This window comes from Bombus flavifrons, chromosome 1 (genome assembly GCF_040668555.2).
Source record: "Bombus flavifrons isolate JBK064 chromosome 1, iyBomFlav1_principal, whole genome shotgun sequence".
Lineage (NCBI taxonomy): Eukaryota > Metazoa > Arthropoda > Insecta > Hymenoptera > Apidae > Bombus > Bombus flavifrons.
The window spans coordinates 17,213,188-17,231,053 of NC_138442.1; the positions used below are offsets into that span (position 1 = coordinate 17,213,188).

At 32.4% G+C, this 17,866-nt stretch overlaps 2 protein-coding genes across 6 annotated transcripts in view; one reads left to right on the forward strand and one right to left on the reverse strand.

Moving 5' to 3' along the window:
* LOC138179972 (DNA ligase 1) overlaps positions 1-17,866 on the reverse strand; it is a 347,112-nt gene that overhangs the window by 161,554 nt on the left and 167,692 nt on the right. The window lies entirely within an intron of this gene.
* Positions 1-17,866, forward strand: part of LOC138180010 (class A basic helix-loop-helix protein 15) — a 286,135-nt gene that overhangs the window by 115,240 nt on the left and 153,029 nt on the right. The gene's annotated exons all lie outside the window — the stretch shown is intronic.

Below are 17,866 nucleotides of genomic sequence, written 5' to 3' on the forward strand. Positions count from 1 at the left end.
TATATACGTTTCTATTCTTCCCGCAAGTAATTTTGTAGTTTTTGCGCTCTAATAGAACGTGCTGGATGGTAGTTGGAACATAAGATGACTCACTGATTAAGCTTCGTGTTTTGTCTGATAAGTATGAGTAGATTAGATCTGCATGACCTACCTTAATTCTGCTGATTGAAGCTTGTATTAAACGGTTAATTGGGACAGGAAATTTTTGTCATCGAGCGATTTGTTTTTTGAATTCTTTAGTAGAATAAATTTTTGATTAATATATGCCTGTGCTTTTAAGATTTTGGAGAAAAGACATAGGAATTTTATTAAAATTATTTTTGTAAAATATAGTCAGTGATATGAAATAATATAGAAGCTATATTGTTGAATTACATTTAAACTATGTTAATAATGAAGCTGTACAGAATTAATGTATAATAATGTTCGTAAAAAGTTGGGTATAGTTTATTCAATATAGTATACAATTAGTTTTCTATTTGCTAATTGCTTCTCAACCTTAACACATTTTTCGAATTGTATATGTATGTATCTACATTCCTTACACGCTCAGAATATATCGAATACAATTGCATATTTTCGATGATGTATTATAAAATAGTATTGAAAATTTATATGTTTTTAATTTGTTTAGTTTTTAAGGAAATTTACTGTTAGTTAATAATAAAACCATCGTGCGATTATTATTAAACAATTTGTTTTTCCTTGAGTAAATATTTATAAATTACAGTAAATAAAAATTATAAATAATAAATTCTCAATCGCCGTTTTAAATATATTTTCTTTCTATCACACTTGTTGATATTTTTAAGACACATAAAAGAACAACGGATGCCCAGTAACAGATTTAAAATCAAAACCATCAAACTTGAAAATCGAAAGTAACCTTGAAAAAAACTGTTTATTGGGAAAAAACTGGTATCAGAAATTTCGTTCCAAGGTAAACGAAGGAACACGATTAAGGATATCTAGTTGTATTCGCTCAGATCTTTAATAAATCATAATAAATTTGGAAATTATTCAACATTTCCTAGTAAACTTATTTACATAGCAATCGCACGATAACAAAAAAGCTCACGAGTCGCAAAAACAAAATGAATAAAGGTAGCTCGTTAAATTAACGAAAGATAGTGTCCAGAAGGAAAGAATATTTAATAATTTGAGTTCTATGTAACTTTTAACATAATGAATGGAATTGTTAAGCTATCAAATCTAATTTATTGGCAACAAATGATTATAAATTAATATCTAACAGCTGATTTTTAAAAGAAATATATTTATCTCTGCAAAAATTAAAAAATTCTCATGATTATAATTTTAAAAGTCACTTCTTCCATAATTCTTGATTTATTCACTCTGAGAAATGAAATTTTTTAAATAAGTTGGAATAAAAACGTTTCAGATAATATACAAGATCTGTATTAGAAGTTTTAATAAATTTAAAAATCTGCAAGTAATTTCAAAGCAAACGATATTAAACGTAAAACGTTAAAAGTTAACGACTAAAGGATTATTGAATTATTTGAGTACACTCAGTAAAAAAATGTTTGTTCTCTCTAAAATTCTATAAAAATTTAAGGGATTTCTTTGCGAATAAATATTTTTAATGCTACCTAATCTGGGAGAAGATGTTTGAGAAATAAAGATATCATTTTTTTCTGCAACTTATTATGTATACATATGTGTATATAATTTCCAATTTGTAGAAGAACCACATTTTTAATAAAAATTTATAACAAACATTTACATTTCCAATATTTTTCCATATACGTCTGTATTTAAAATTCTTATGTTTACAAATTCAAAATTTTTTAAAGACGACTCTTAGAAAATCGTCTTAATAATGATATTCATCGAGGAATGAGTTCCTGAATTTTTAAAATAAATTATTGTGAATGATCACTATGGAATGCTGAGATTGAATTACTCGAGATGCCGGATGGTGCTATGGACCATCGAAACATGATTCATACTAACTGTACGCTGGAGAAGCTTATAAATCGCAACGAATCTCGCAATTCTACGCTCGTTACAATCATTGGGAAAAATAAGATCGTGGGAAACGCGAGGGAGAGAAGAATGAAAATTCATAGGCAGAGCATGTAATATGATCTGTTTATAAAAAATTATGAAAATGGCGAGAAACTTACCGAGTACTGTGCGCGGGATGAACGTTTCCCAAAAAATGTAACAATACACCTTGGATGAAACACAAAAAGATTTGACAAAAGAATTAACAAAAAATTCCTTTTGTGTAGTTTTACAAATGAAAAATTTCGAAATAAGAAGTATCTTAATGTATAATAAATTAAAAAGTTGCTAAAGATTCATTCATTGTGGAGTGTGAGTAGGAAGTTTGATAGACGGTTTAAATTTCTACGGCTTAAATTGAACCTTTTTATAAGAAAAAAAGACATTAACGAACGTAACGAACATTTAATCTTCCTTCTTACTTCATTTGTTACTAAAATTAACTTTTAATAATCTTGTATTAAAACTTCCAACTGCGATGACATTGTATCGGACGTCTTTGATCGCGCAAAATTCAACTTCCAAAATTCTCGAACTCCTATTCCAATCATTAACAAGGTTTCGCCATACAATGGTTACGTATAAACATATACGTACTATTTCTTTATAACATTCTAAATTGCTTTATAGTATTATTTAAGGAAATAAACAGAAACGTATTTTTTGTGCAAACGTTATTGCGCAACGTAAAACCTTTTCACGAATCTCTTCTGTATAAAATAAAAAATAAAATTGAATGTGCCCTCACGTCTCAAAAGAGTCTGATCCTACATTGTCGATAGTTGTCTGAAGAAAAATTCACGAAGCTCGGTTGTATTTAGACGTGCTACGCGAAAGCCCAACTCAACTCTAAAATACAGTTAAAATCGACAAACTTAACAAAGCGTTGCATACCATAATTAAAATCTACACAATTATATCACTAAATTTACCGTGGCTACAAAAGTACATATTTGCACACAAGCGTTTCTTTATAATCTCCAAAGTGTTTCTTTAGAACACTTCATCTTCGTAGTATCAAACTTTTGCACTCATATAAAAGCTCTATTAAAATGATACGAGATTTAATATATCGGAATCAATAAACTAACATGCCACGATATTTTCTGTAGCCACTGCATGCGCCGTAAAATCTATTCGTGTGCAACATTCATGGATCGTCCTTAAGGAATGATTTACGCCTATCCCGTGTGTTTGCATAGTATTCGCGAGTCACCGTAACTCACCATGAAGATCGATTCTTCGTTCACGTACAAACGACCGATATTTTTCACTCTATAACGAGATGCTCGCGTGGAAGGATACCGGATATTAAACAGGATATTAATCGAAGCTACCAAGAGAGAAAATGAAAAAGAAACAGTTGATGTAACGCATTAGAAGCATTAGGATAGAAAAACAGAACAGAGAAACATAGTGGACTTTCTCGTGGTGTCGTTTATGCATTTATTCTCTGTAGAATCCGGACGTGCAAGATGTGGTCAGCAACCAGTCACAATCAGCGATCTCTCAAGCAGCGAAGTCCGTTTGCGGCTGTTCCAGATTGCGTCCTTGCCGCGCGGAGTGCAACGGCATGCGTGTTGGTACGTAACGGGTGTTCCGATCTCGCGATGTGCCGTTTTTTCGCCATTTGAATAGTGCAAGGCAATTTCGTTGTGTTAGTTAACGCTTTCATTGCCGTAAAGTGGAACTGTATTCGTTCGAACTGCAATTATTGGAACGAAATTATAGCTAGTGTCTAATTAAATGCACTCTTGCCGGTTGAACCTATTTGTTCGAATGTATAAATTATCTGTCTAAACAATCACGTTCAAAAGCCACCTTGATCAACACAAATAGAAAAATACGGCAAAGCGATAATGTTATAAACATTGTTTTTTAAAACTACTTTAGAATTTACTACTATTTGTTTCGAACGTTTCCTTGCAACGTCGATGAATTTGTACGAGTTGCGTCATTTGCTGTTTGAGAATTGAACGTTAATCGGGTGATGCAAATAGTGACGCAACGACGTTACCAATTAATTAATTAACAAGAAGCGGAGTTGGTCAGTTTGGTTTCTCGGAGGCTCGTACATCACGCATTAATGGAATAATGTACTAAAAAAAAAAAAAGAAAAAAAAAATACAAATTCAAAAGTAATCAATGTTAGATGTTTAGTTAATCGAGAATATGTCCGTAGTCCACAATTAAGTTGATAGATAAGTTATAAGATTAGATATCAAAATCTTCAAACGTTCAAGATTAAAATCCTTAGACATTAAAGATTAGAACCTTTAACGTTATTAACGTTTCTTTAAGTGCATCAGTCAAATTTCTCAAATTTTAATTAAAATCTGATTTAATTAAGATTAAAATTCTATTAAAGTCTTCATATATTATGGTATACCAGTATATCAGAACTTCGCTAAATCTAAGACATTGTTTCTAAACGATATTGTATTCAGTAGCCATTCTCCACATCTGTAACCCTATATGCAAATGTGCACTTCACTTACGAAATCTGTATGAATAAATATATCCGAGCTTCTGGCGGCGTGAAATTGGAACCGAAATTGTAATGCACTTTGATCAAACCTTTCGATTCACTAACAGACAAAAAAAAACATTCTGACACACTTCTCTCACGAACAGGCAACGGTATACTTTCAAGCCAGATGAAAAGAATCCGAACGACGAAAACAACGCGTTCCATCCAATTAAAGGAATATCAATGATCTTTATACATTTACTGTTACTTCCTCCCCGCTCCTTAAACGAACGAGCTTCCCCAGCTTGCGAATTGTGAAAGTGCACCTTCGAGAAAAACAAAGAGATCGATTCTCGTTTACCCTTGTTGGAATCTTAACGAGCTCTTAAGATTCTGAAGGACTTTAAATGACGAACAACGTGTATAATTGCCAAAAAAAAAAAAAAAACGCGAGAAAACAATTTTTTAGATAGAAGGGGATATAAATTTTATACAGAACACAGTGGGAAAGATTATAAGCGTTAAAATAATTGAAGGATTCGTAACAAAAATGAAACTTGTTAAATTATTTGATCTTTTATATAATTATTACGTATTTTAAAAATTATTATCCGAGTATTATTTTTCGATTGTTTATTGTATATGTGATAATTTATTTTCTTACTAATAAGAATATTATTATTATATTATCGATATACGATGGGGACAAAAGTATTCGTACACTCTCTAATACAAAATAACTTTTTTAAAATTACACCAATTTTTTTTTTTTTGAGACGTTATAAGCATTAGTTTACTAGACGGTAGTAAACAATATTTTGAAAAAAAATTGCAATTAGTCGGAATTGTTAAGAAATGGTAAATGGTCACGTTTTGCAACTCTTTCGTTTAAACCTGAACGTGTAAGGAACATTTGAACAATACGTTTTATAAATTTATGTCAGTTACATACACACTGTGAATCGAATCGTTTCATCGTATTGAATATATTTATTTCTTGCATTTACATGCATTATTATTTTAATTTCTCTTTAGGATGTCACATGATCTCATACATCTTCTTTGGATCAGTGACAATAATACCACGCTTGGATCTTTGAACTAATTTTTATCATTTATTAATGTCTAGGTGTTTGCAGAACATATGAGAGGAAGTTTTTCTAAAATGTTTCTGTTTCTAAGAAGTCTCATCCGATTTTCACAACGTTTTCCTTACTATTAAAGGAACATGAAGTATTGCGTTCATTCCTATAAAATGTACATAGAATAAATATTTTCTAATCATATTGAAGTGGATTAAGGTTTGTTGAATTAAATACAAATGGAAATTAGAATACAAAGTTTAATAAAAATTCATTCTCTGAATTTTATTTTCATAAAGTTCTTTTGTTTATTCTGTGTGTTATAACAGTTAGCAAGAAGTTACTTGTTAATTACAAAGACTCAGTTATATCAGTGAATATAAATATGCAATCAAGAAGAAGGAGAGCAAGAAAAGTTTTTGATACTTAAGTAGATTTATTTGGATACATCCACCATAATGACTGCAGAGCTGTCAAAGAGATAATATTTCGCAAAAGCAACTCAACTGAAAACTTACCTCTCTTATTATGTCACGATCAATAACATCTCAACAGAAGTTTTCTTTTTTTATGGTGGTACCTATATGTCGGTTTATCAAGGTATACTTGTACGATATTACTGCGTGTTATTAATCGTTCGTTGGTCCACACATGAATACATTTGTCACATTTGCACGCATAAATGTCATACAGTGAAATCTTGATTATTAGAACATTAATTATCGCTCAATGAAAAATTATGGGCGACACGTTGTAAGCAAAATTGCGAAAGGATAATAAAATAAATCATTATATCTTTATTTAAAAGTTCCCGTTTGATAATAATATCTACGAAATAATTTAAAAGGAATTATGTCTCGTATAAAAAATGTTCGCATATAATTCGATTATTCGAATAACGCGTGCCGCAAATATTTTTCATTTCAATTATTGGTAACAATCGAAAAACGAAGAATTTAACAAATATCGAATATAATAATAGCAATTAATGTTCCTGCAGAAAGTCGATCAAAAATCCCTGTCCTTGGCTCCACATTGCTAAAAATAAAGATTATCAGAACAATTACAGTGAAACAACCATAATTACAGTGTTTGCCTCTCGTAAATTGAAAGGCCATTACTGTTTGGTAGAAATAACCGGTGTAAAGGCAAACAGCTAACAGGGGAAGAAGCAAAAAGAAAAAAGAAGTGCAACGAGTCGTGGCCGGCGTTTCTTATCTCGCCATTTGCCGTGAAACGTAACGCGAACCTTTGACATTCACTTTCTAACGGAACTAATGTGCGCGTTGATATTGTGAAAAATCGATGCTTGAAAATATGCGAACCGAGTCGCCAATGGTTAAGCAAAACGGAAAAATGATTGGGAAAGGTAGAACGGGGTGGAAAGGCTAGTGGTAGTTCATGATAAGAAAGGGTTCGATAACTCTATATATATACAGTGGCTGTAAAAAATGTTTGCACAGCAGATTCTACGTTTCAATTTCACAGTAGCAAATTTTTGTACCCGTACAAAAGCGCTACTGATAGAAATAATTTTTATAATCACTATAAGTTTACAAATAACAAGCTACTTGTAAGATTTTATACATAGTTCTATACCTGGAAATTTTATAGTGACTTGTATGAATATTTTTATGTATATCTATATTTATTTTTTTTAATATATTCTACATATGTATAAAACATTATTATTCTCTTCTCCTCATAAAAACATCTTTCTTTTTACAAAGCATATTTTTTGGAGGGTTCTTATGAATAAGACATGTTGTACTTAAATTTGGATCGCTTTTATCAAGAACAAATATATATTTCGTTCAGTTAATTATACAGTAATTTAATAAAGTATGGCGTTATATGCAACATTAAATTAATTAATAGAAGAATTAGTACAAAAAAAGCTAAGATATAAAAATAACTCTAGAACTGACGCATAATGATAATCCATTTATTTTCGATTTAAAAAAGTATTCAATATAATACTTTTTGCATGATTTTAAATACTCTTTTCCGTTTCTTGGAAATGGACTGTTTTTCTATTTATTGCCATATTTGTAATGCGTGTATTAAAACAGGACGAATTTATGTTACAGTACAATATAATATTTTTACGTAAAGTAGTACATCGTGCACGAAAAAGAATAAAAAAAAGTCAATTTCGGAATCGGATACAAAAGCGTATCAGGCGCGTAAAAAGTTATTTCGTGTCCATAAACACCGGTTGGCTTCACGCATGAATGTAAAGTGAACGTGCTCAAGCAGTAAACCGCGGCTCACCCGTTAGATTCGCATTCTTACCGAGTACGCGAGTCCTAGTTTTCTGACTCTCACCCACAACAGCGTCGAGAGCAGATTCCAGAACAGAATATATACTGTATCCTGTCTATCCTATCCTATGCTATCCCTATCCATCTGTCTGCGATCGTTCAAAGCCGAGCTGGAACGTATGTACGTATCACGTGTACGAATGGCGTCTTTCGAAAGTATCCTGAACGATTGCTAACTTCTTCATAGATACTGTAGATATACAGTATTCGCAAGTATCAGTCTATTTCAGACAGAGATCTCTACAATATCCTTTTTATTACTTATCTTTTTTTATTTGTTTCTCCAATGTGATTGGAGAATAATTATTGTGTAACATAAGTTTGTTTCATTTTCAGATATCACTAATTTATGTAAGATACTTGATAAAGTAATAGGACTTTATTTTTTTCTTTTATATATATACTTATTGTAAAATGAATTTTAAGACCTTTATGATAGAGAAATTGTATGTTTACCTTGTTCTCAAAAATTTATTAGTAGAAGAAGAGATTATGAGAAACATATATATATTGTCCTAGCTTTTCTGTTTTATTATATGTCTTATTCTTTTCTGCCATGTATAATTAATTTATTTAATCATATTAAATGATCTATGATGATTCTTACTAGCAGGACCAAGTAGCTTTCAAGAGCAAAATATATCTGAATTTTATTCTTGTAGGTTAAAAATTAATTTCCATTCTTGTTTACTTCTGGATAAAATGAAATAAGGAATCGCTTTTTACAACGTTTACCTTTAATTTTGACGTAGATGATGATTGAAATGGTGATTTGATGAAGGATTTTAATCGAAGTGTTTGGAATTTCAAAATATTGAAGCGTTAAACATTTTTAAGGCGACTAATGTTTATAGAATTCTTAATATTAATAAACATTTTCATGATTTATAGAACAAGTATCTGGATTCATTATCATGTCATTATCTTCTCGACTATAATTTGCTTTTTATCTCATAGATATTATATTCATAAAAAATGTTAAATGAAGACGACAAGATAATGCGCTTTGTTTATTCTATCACATAAAATTTGTATCCACAAAATAATTATTGCGAAACCAGCAAATATCTATAATTTAAAAAATGACGAACTCGAAAAAGTTAGTTTCATTATCTGTTGAATATTGCTTCGGTTGTAAAAATTAACATGCCTATAAAACTTCAATAAAAAAAGGTACATGTTTGTAAAAGACGTAACGAAAAAGAAAAAATAAAGGACATTCGCCTAGACGCAAAAAACATAAAGTCTGTCGTTAAAGTCTGTGCTCTAAGAGATGCAATAAAACCTCATGCGATAATCAAATAATCGAGGTCATATTTTATGTTTAAAAACGAGTACAATATTTACACGCAGATAAATGTTACATGCCAATCAAGAGCATTAAGATAATAATACGAAATTAATAATATCAGAATGATTGAAACCCGATTGTTACTTATTCTTCTTTCTCTGCTTCTTTCAGCATTTAACATTTTATCAATGTAGGAAAGATGGTAAAAAGTGTATCAGACGACCAACCTTAGCTTAGCTTAATCTTAATGGCTAAAATAAATTGTTCAGCATTTGTATCTTTTTTCACCGTACTCCATATGGAATATACACTTTATTTGGACTCCACACACTAGAATTTACTTTAACCGGTAAAAGAATCGTTTTCCACTTTCTTGACACTTTAACCGTTTAGCATTACAACATTTCAATTATGATGCGTAATCTATAACAAAATTACACCGTTAGGAAACATTTAAAGAGCTGCTATAAAATTGTATTACAAAATTAGCAGCTGTAAATATTGTTATGTAATGTGAACACGTATAGTTTGTAAGTGTATTACATATAACATATACAAGATGTGCGCGCTACTAATTCTCGGCGTTTTTCTCGTAAAAGATAAGTACGAGGAAAAAATGAAACAGGAGAAAGATGAATAGTTCGAAATGAACTTTGCACATATTCGCGTTAATATCTTTTCGTAAGTGCAAAAGCCTATGGGCATTTTGCAATCGCAGAAATTTTCTTAAATGGAAACCTTTCTTTTTTCGCATACATTCAATCCTCTTGTCATTCCACGAAAAGAAGAGTATTACAGTAATACAGTCGAAAACTGATTAGTCTAAAAGATGTTTCAACTTTAATTAGGATATGGAAAGCAAGAAAAGACGAAGCGCAGTACTCTTGTATTTATGTCTTCGTTGCTTTACATGCGACAAATTCTAGATAAAAAAGAAAAATTAAAGATAAAATATCCTTTAAACTAATCAGTTCTCGACTATACTACCTTAATACTTTTTTTCGTAGAATGACGAAAGAATTCGATATATGCAAATAAAAAACGAAAGCTTCCATATAAAAAAATATTTTTCCGTTTGCAAAAGAAATATCATCGTAAATACGTCCACCTTTCGCCATTCATCTGTCATCTTTTTCATCTTTTCCTCGTACTTATCGTTTGCGAGAAGAACGCTGGAAATTAATAGCATGATCATATACACAAGATACACAATTTACAAGCGCATACATATAACATATATCCACATAGAATTTACATCCTTCTCGTTTGAAAACATCTGAAAACTTTGCCTACTTCCGTGATTTATCATATCAACGTGTCCATCACCAAGTCGACTACTCTATCTCGAAGAAAATCGTCTCGATATAGCATATAATCGTTAGTTCGATCCGTTTGCGAACAAACGAAAGAAACAATCCCCATACTCTGGCCGTAGCGAAGCACAATGGTAGCAAACGTGTAATCGCGGTGTCGAGCACACGGCAATGGGGCAGAGGAGAGAACCACCGTTACTCACTCTTACTTCTGCCGGCTGAACGACGAACGGTTCTCCCGATCGGATCGTCGTAGCACACTTTCGCAACGCAGGATGCGCGCGAGAGACGCCAACGGGCTCCGATTCAATTGAAATTCAATTACAAAACTATTTTCGAGCCTTGACTGGCCTGGATCCCCTGAAACCGGTGTGTCCTGTGTGCAGGGCCGAGAATCCTTGCCACTTCCCCCTCCACCCCTTCCTCGTAACCGCGAGAAAGGCATAGCTCCGAGGAGAAAGTATTCTTATTCCGCTCGTAGGATAGTCTGCCTCTGGTCTGCGCCTGACTGATCGTCCGATGCTTGTGGCAATTTCTATCCTAAACGGAGATACGCTGATCGAGCCGACCCGGGAATCCCGGTTTTCGAGAGTTCTCTCGCGCAAAGGATTTTTGTTGTATTCGGTTATTCAGAAAATTCCTGACATTTCTGACAGATAATTACCATAATTACTGTAGCAGGTTGTTTGAAAATCTCTTGGCACCTTTCAACGATCGCTACACGTATCTTGTCTTGTATTCGATGAAATCGAATTTATTTATTCTTAGGAATTATTCATTCCTACTGAAATATGAAAATGCTAAAATTAAATACCACTTCTGATTGAAATCTGTTTAATTATAGATGTTTCGTATCTCGGTAGAACAGCTATGTCTCGTGTACCAATGAAGAGCATAGGTGGTACACGTTAAATGTTAACTGAGGTTAACGTAGAACCGTTATCATTTGTTTTCACTTTTGGAAAGCTTTTTTAATGGTATTGAGCCTTTAAGGAGAAAATTGGCAATTTCTTCGACGTGTCATTTTTGTAGAAAACCAAAGGAATTATTAATGAAAGAAAAATTCCTCAGAAAATATGATATCAATCGGAAATGTCAAATAGCGTTAAATATTAGGTTGTCCGAAAAGTGTCTTTCTTTTACACACACGTCTTTTACAACGATACATCTTTATACAAACATGAAACCTAATCTGTCAAATGTTGTGATCTTTATCTTGATAAAACAAAATGGATCATACGTAATTCGACAAAATAATATAAAACGGAAAATGTTGTGCATCCGTTATTTCCTTATAAAACGAAAGAAACTTTTCGGACGACCTAATAGAATCGGATGGAAGTTTTGGGGCGCATGTATATAACAACTAGAAAGTTTATTGTAGCAGGTTGAGCATGACGTAAAAAATGTTTTTTCGGAGACTATATTATGTGTTAATTGGAAAGAAGAGGAGGTTAAAGAAGAAATAATATTATGACTAAAATGACTATCGTTTCTTAATACGATAAGAAAGTATGAATGTATTTCGTATTGAGAAATCCTTTGCCAAATTGAATAATCTAAAGTGGAAATTTTGCTTGCTTCTTAAAGATTCGCAGTGATAAAATTTACATTGCGTTTGTTATTGATAGAAATTGTTTTAAAAAATATTCACCATTTCATCAATTATCACTTGTCAATTTCGTAATGGGTACTATAAAATATGGCACGTTCTTTGAATTCCACAAACTTTGCGAATGTAGAGAGAAAAAAGATAGAATTCAGTTTATGTCTCAATTTCCTTATGTAAATTATTTTTCGAACGAGAAATTACTATTTCGACATATTTCTTCCTTTTTTATGCAAAAAAATTCCATATGTAAAATAGAATTTCTTCGATCACGAAGTTACTCATAGTTTATCATACGAATTATAGCTCATCCTACTTTACAAGCAACGTAAATAACACGAATCAAGACATTTCTAAAAATCACCTACTCATCACTTTCTATTCGACACTAGTAAATTATCCCATACTTTACTTTCGATATATCATACGTTGCCACGAAACGCATGATATATCATTAATATTACTATAACAAGAAATTTAATTTACTGTTTTCTTCGACAGTCAAATTCCAAATTTCGAACTGAATTTCGAATATCCTCGTCGTTGCTATATATTTAAAGACGAAGAAAATACCACTTCTACAGCTGGAATTCAATAATCTTATTTAATACGATTCAGAATCGAAGGAAATGCTAATTTTAAAAGTGAAATTAAATATCTGAAGAACTGAAATAAATAGAATTAAATATTTTTCGTTAACGATATACGAAAACGATATCACATAGAATACGAAGAATTTTAAAGTTAAATTATAAACCATCTTTAAAGATATTCAAAAATAGAAAAATGAAATATCTTCGTCGGCGGTATTCGCGAACGAGGTAAAGGAACGATTCCATGAAATAGTTCGATTGGAAAGCACGTGATCGGTCGAATGCAAAAGATCGCCGTAGTCGGGCTTCATTGAATTTCATTGGTCGATCACATTCAATCTCCGTACATCAGTTTTCGATGAGGAACAACGGGATTCGTGGCATTCTAGGTGCGGTGCCCGTTGTATTCACCGGCCGTTTCTATTCGAAACTCGTGCCGATCGGCGCGGTTCTACACGTTCCTTACACCCGTGCAAGCCTTCTTGCAAGATGAATGCTCGAGTACTCTCTCGATTCTCGGTTTCGTGCTAGGAATAAAATCGATCTCCATAGGTGTATTAAGGTCTAAATGGGAAAAGAATCTTCGGCCTTCGGTCGTTAATTCTACCACCACTATAAATAAAGGGAATACGGTGTGAATAGATCAGACGTGATAATGATATTAAAAATGCCGACGGAATTGTATATAGGAAGAAGTTTCAGTTTCACAACTTGTCGATTTGACGAGGATAAAGGCAATCGTTCCATTCTTCGGATAATTGTGGGAAAGATATACAATTTGAAAGGTTGATACGAATTTAATAAAAATTCATGTCATTTGCCTTCATAATCGTTTTGTGAAAGTTTGTAACCGGATAGCGCGAATTTCCATTAATTCGATATTTCAACTATAGTAAGATTTTAGCAAACCACTAAGTACTGAAAAATGAAATATTGAGTTGTAGGTAGTGGAAGAAATATTAGCAAAGAGACAATTCAACCTTAAAATTGAATAATCATGATAACATTTTGTAGAAACGTTATATACATATATATACATGTATTTGGCTTTAAAGTTAAATGCTCTGGATGCTTAGACGATATTTTGGAAAAGTTTGATATATATTTAGTTTTGTAATAAAATATTCGTAATAATTAGTGAAAATTTTGTAAAAACGTAAAATTAATCTTGTTCCCTTATGACGGTCGTAAATCGTATTTTCAAACTGAACATTTTATTATTAGGAATTATTAGGAATAGTGCAACAAAATGTCCGGTTAGTTTAGTAGATTTAAAGAATAAAATATAAGTAAAACGTCTAGTATACCTTTGTTCTCAGGAAATAAAAATTCATGAGCAATATACACGTATGGGTAACAGAAAAAAATAATAAAAAATATTTTTCACAAAATTTTATCATAAATAGATATAACACAACGTTTCGTTATTTATCTTTATGAAAGTGCCTTTTCATATATGTACACGTATATTTTGAAATGAAGGCAAAAATGTAGAAAATAAGAAACATATATTTTAAAATACTTTGTTACTGCATAACCGTAAGCTTCAGCTTTTCAATGAACAAAAACAATTTTCTCTAACGTTCTATATAGATTATTTATTTAAGAATTCGACCTGTAATAGCGAACACTTTCTGTTCATCGTATAAAATTAATTCATAACATTAAAATGCATTTTTATGCAATAAAACGATTGTTTCATGCGTTACGTATAAAATAGCCAATATCTCTAAAAGTACAAAAACTTTAAGTTCCTTGTTCCAAATTTACAACAATAAGAAGAGAAAATCGAACAGTCCATAAAACGACTAATTGATACCTGCTTACATTATCATAAAAATAAAATAATTCCAATCAAGTTAGCGATTTAAATATAGGAACAGCATAAAAAATATTTCAAAAAATTGATATCACGACAATTAATCGGAAAAAAGTTACATTTAGTGCACAATTAATGGGTACCAAAGAAGATAACAAGCCAATAATTCCTAAGATAACCATTTTCATCCGGACAACGATAGGCTATTAAAAATTAATTGACATCGGTAGCATTTCACTTTTATTTCTTTCGAGGCAAACGGCTAATCTTCCGTCATTTTTGTAATCAAAGTCGAACAAAATTTAGTCATCACGGATTCGAATTATTATACTTTGCCAATAAACACCATATAGGTACGTTTCAATCCACAAATTTCTACACAATGATGATTTTTATCAGAATATTTATTAAATTAAATTTATAATAAAATTTATAATACATGATCATTAAAAGATAAAAAATATAACATAAACGAGGAACTACAAATGTATAGAAGAAGTACATACTAACAATAAGCGAAGAAACATACTAACATAAATACGTCCAAAATTTTACATTCTTGATTTACAATAAAATTTTCGTAAATTGATTTTTTTTGACTTTTGCAAACCAAACTGATAATCTAATATTTTATTGTTATTTCATTTATTCCTATGTCAAACGTACATGTTCCCATCTTAAACATTATTCTACATTTTTCATACAATTGTCTTTATTCCCTCTCTAGTTCTTCGACTGGATAAATTTTACATGAGCATTGCATCTGTAGAATTTGACGATCCACGGTGCGGCGATGATAAATTTTTATTGGTCAGTTGCTCGCCCGACCTGTCGACATTTATTACTGCTGCTATCTGGTACCGGTTCGTGGGCACGCGGATTGCAATGCGAACCAGTATCGAGAGATGAAAGGAAGGAACGGAAGGCTATGTTAACGCGTCGGGGGCGACAATAATAGAGTTCTGCGTTTCGATTTATTGTAGGCTGGCCGTTAGCGGCTTGTAATTTATTGAAGTGGAATATTGGAATTGTTCGAGTAGCCTTTGACACCTCGACTGATCGATATTGCTTGCTTGCTTGCTTCGTATACAGCTTATTCGTTTCGGTTTATGTTAAGCAACTAAATGAATTTTATCGTTGTTGTTCTATTATTTAGTCACGTCAACTATTAGGTTTGGGCTATTAGCGACTACTTTTCTTAAAACAACGTACACGTACGTTCTCGTTTTTCGCTAAGCTGTGGCAGTCTAAAGGCCGGTCTGCACTAGCAGAGATTTGTATGTAGACACGTATTCGCAAGCAATTTTATTTTCCGCGGGAAATCCGCGGACAAAGGGAAACGAAATTCAGGTCCAGAGACAATCCGCGAGTAAGAATCTAGTGCAGACAATTGTCGACAGACATGCGTTCGCCGTCAATCTATATACGTTGTCCGATGAAAAACCTCGTAAAATGCACGTTCACGGACAAGTATTTTGTCTTCCATTAGAATGGAAGACGAGAGACAACGTCTGCGAGCAAATGTAGGGAAAATGTGTTTTTTACTCCATTTAGGAAGCAACGATCCCGCTGTGCGATGGTGAGATTTATGACGAAGCATTCGCTATTGCAGCAAGGAAAGGCGAAAGTAGAAAATTTGAAAATACATGCTGTTTGTCGAAATCACTGCAGAGTCACGTACCATCCATTCGTGGATATGTCGTAAAGAATTGTTCGGAAAGCGAACTTCAGCTCAACTTCATTTTTTTCAAAGGAATTACACAGTTTTTAATACACTACTCGATCTGTCATGGTGTTTCCTATAAAAAGTTATTAACTTATGTATTTATATCGCAAACCATTACGGAACAAAAAAATTGTTTGGAAGAGTTGACAAATTCTAATCAAATCATTAAATTCTGGGTTTCTATCAAATATTAACAACCAAACGCATGTGTAGCATTTTATGGGAGAACTTTTTCATACATAATATTCATTGTTTATATTAAATGATATCCGGCTGCAGAAGTAGGTGCATGCATTTATTCTTCAAAAGTCAGGATTTACTGCGCTTCGTATTTGAGAGGAACTTCGACAATCCGTGTGTTCCATCTCTAACATATCTTCAACTCATCGACATCGAAATACACCCGGGTAACCAGCACGCTGCTAGTGAACAAACGACATTGCCTGCGATCTACATACATCTTTTGCGAGTGTAGGCGGGCAATGTACGTGGACAATGTCTGTCAGTGTAAACGCGCCTTAGATCTGCTAGCAAGGTATCGTTTGTGACAATCATTGTAGTACAGTCGAAATCTATTTATTGAAATGAATTGTTAGCTAATGCCCGATTGACCGAACTTTTACCGGTTGAATTTTCTTATCTGAACGTGAGCTCGTATTATACGGTCGACAAATACTAGCGCGGAAAATTTGTGAGTTCCGATTACGTGAATTCGAATCATATAAACTTCTATCGTGTAAACTGTTTGTCCTGCGATAAGTTCAGATAAGTGGAATTCTAATACACTTAATAATAAATAGTTGCGTATAATGTTTATTAAAACATGCATGTACATTCACAATACAGTCACGTATACGCAGGGTGAGCGAGAACGAGTGGGCGAAGGTTGGATCTAGGGGGAATCGACTTATGTGCGCTGTATTCACGTCATTCGGAGTATAATGCGCTCCTAATTGTCTTCATGTCTCTCGTAGCAGTGGAGATACGTCAATTTGAATATTTCATTTATACGTAATTTAATAAAATGGCACGGTGGAAGTTAAAAGCGATTTTCAGGTTTGATCACACAAGCAATTTCCTTCTTATCGTTTTACTATAACGGCTTTGAAAGGTGTTTTAAGTGCATCCATGTACGAACCTATTTCACAGTTTTATAAAGAAATGGATAAAGCATATTATGTTGACAAAGAGGGTTGAAAAATTCTCGACGCGTATACACACAATTTATTACAAGTTTTTAATAAAAGATAACTTGAAAACCTGATCAAAAATCGTATTTTAGAAACTAAATGGAAAAGAGCAGTAATCAAATATTTTCACAATGTCAAACTCGTTACTCTACTTTCTCTAAACGTCAAGTCAAAAACTCACACGCACATTTCAAGTAATTTAGAAAGCTTAATTTCAAAATCGGGCAAAAATCATGAAATTTGTGTATAGAATTTGAATTCCAACATTAACTCTAACTTACATTGAACTTTAAGTATAGGGACTATAATCGCCCAGATATATCGGCTTGCTCCTACAACTTTTTAAACAATTGCAATCAAACAATTTGAAACACCATCGAAAAATCTATGTACTCTTCATCCGTACGAACGTCGTACT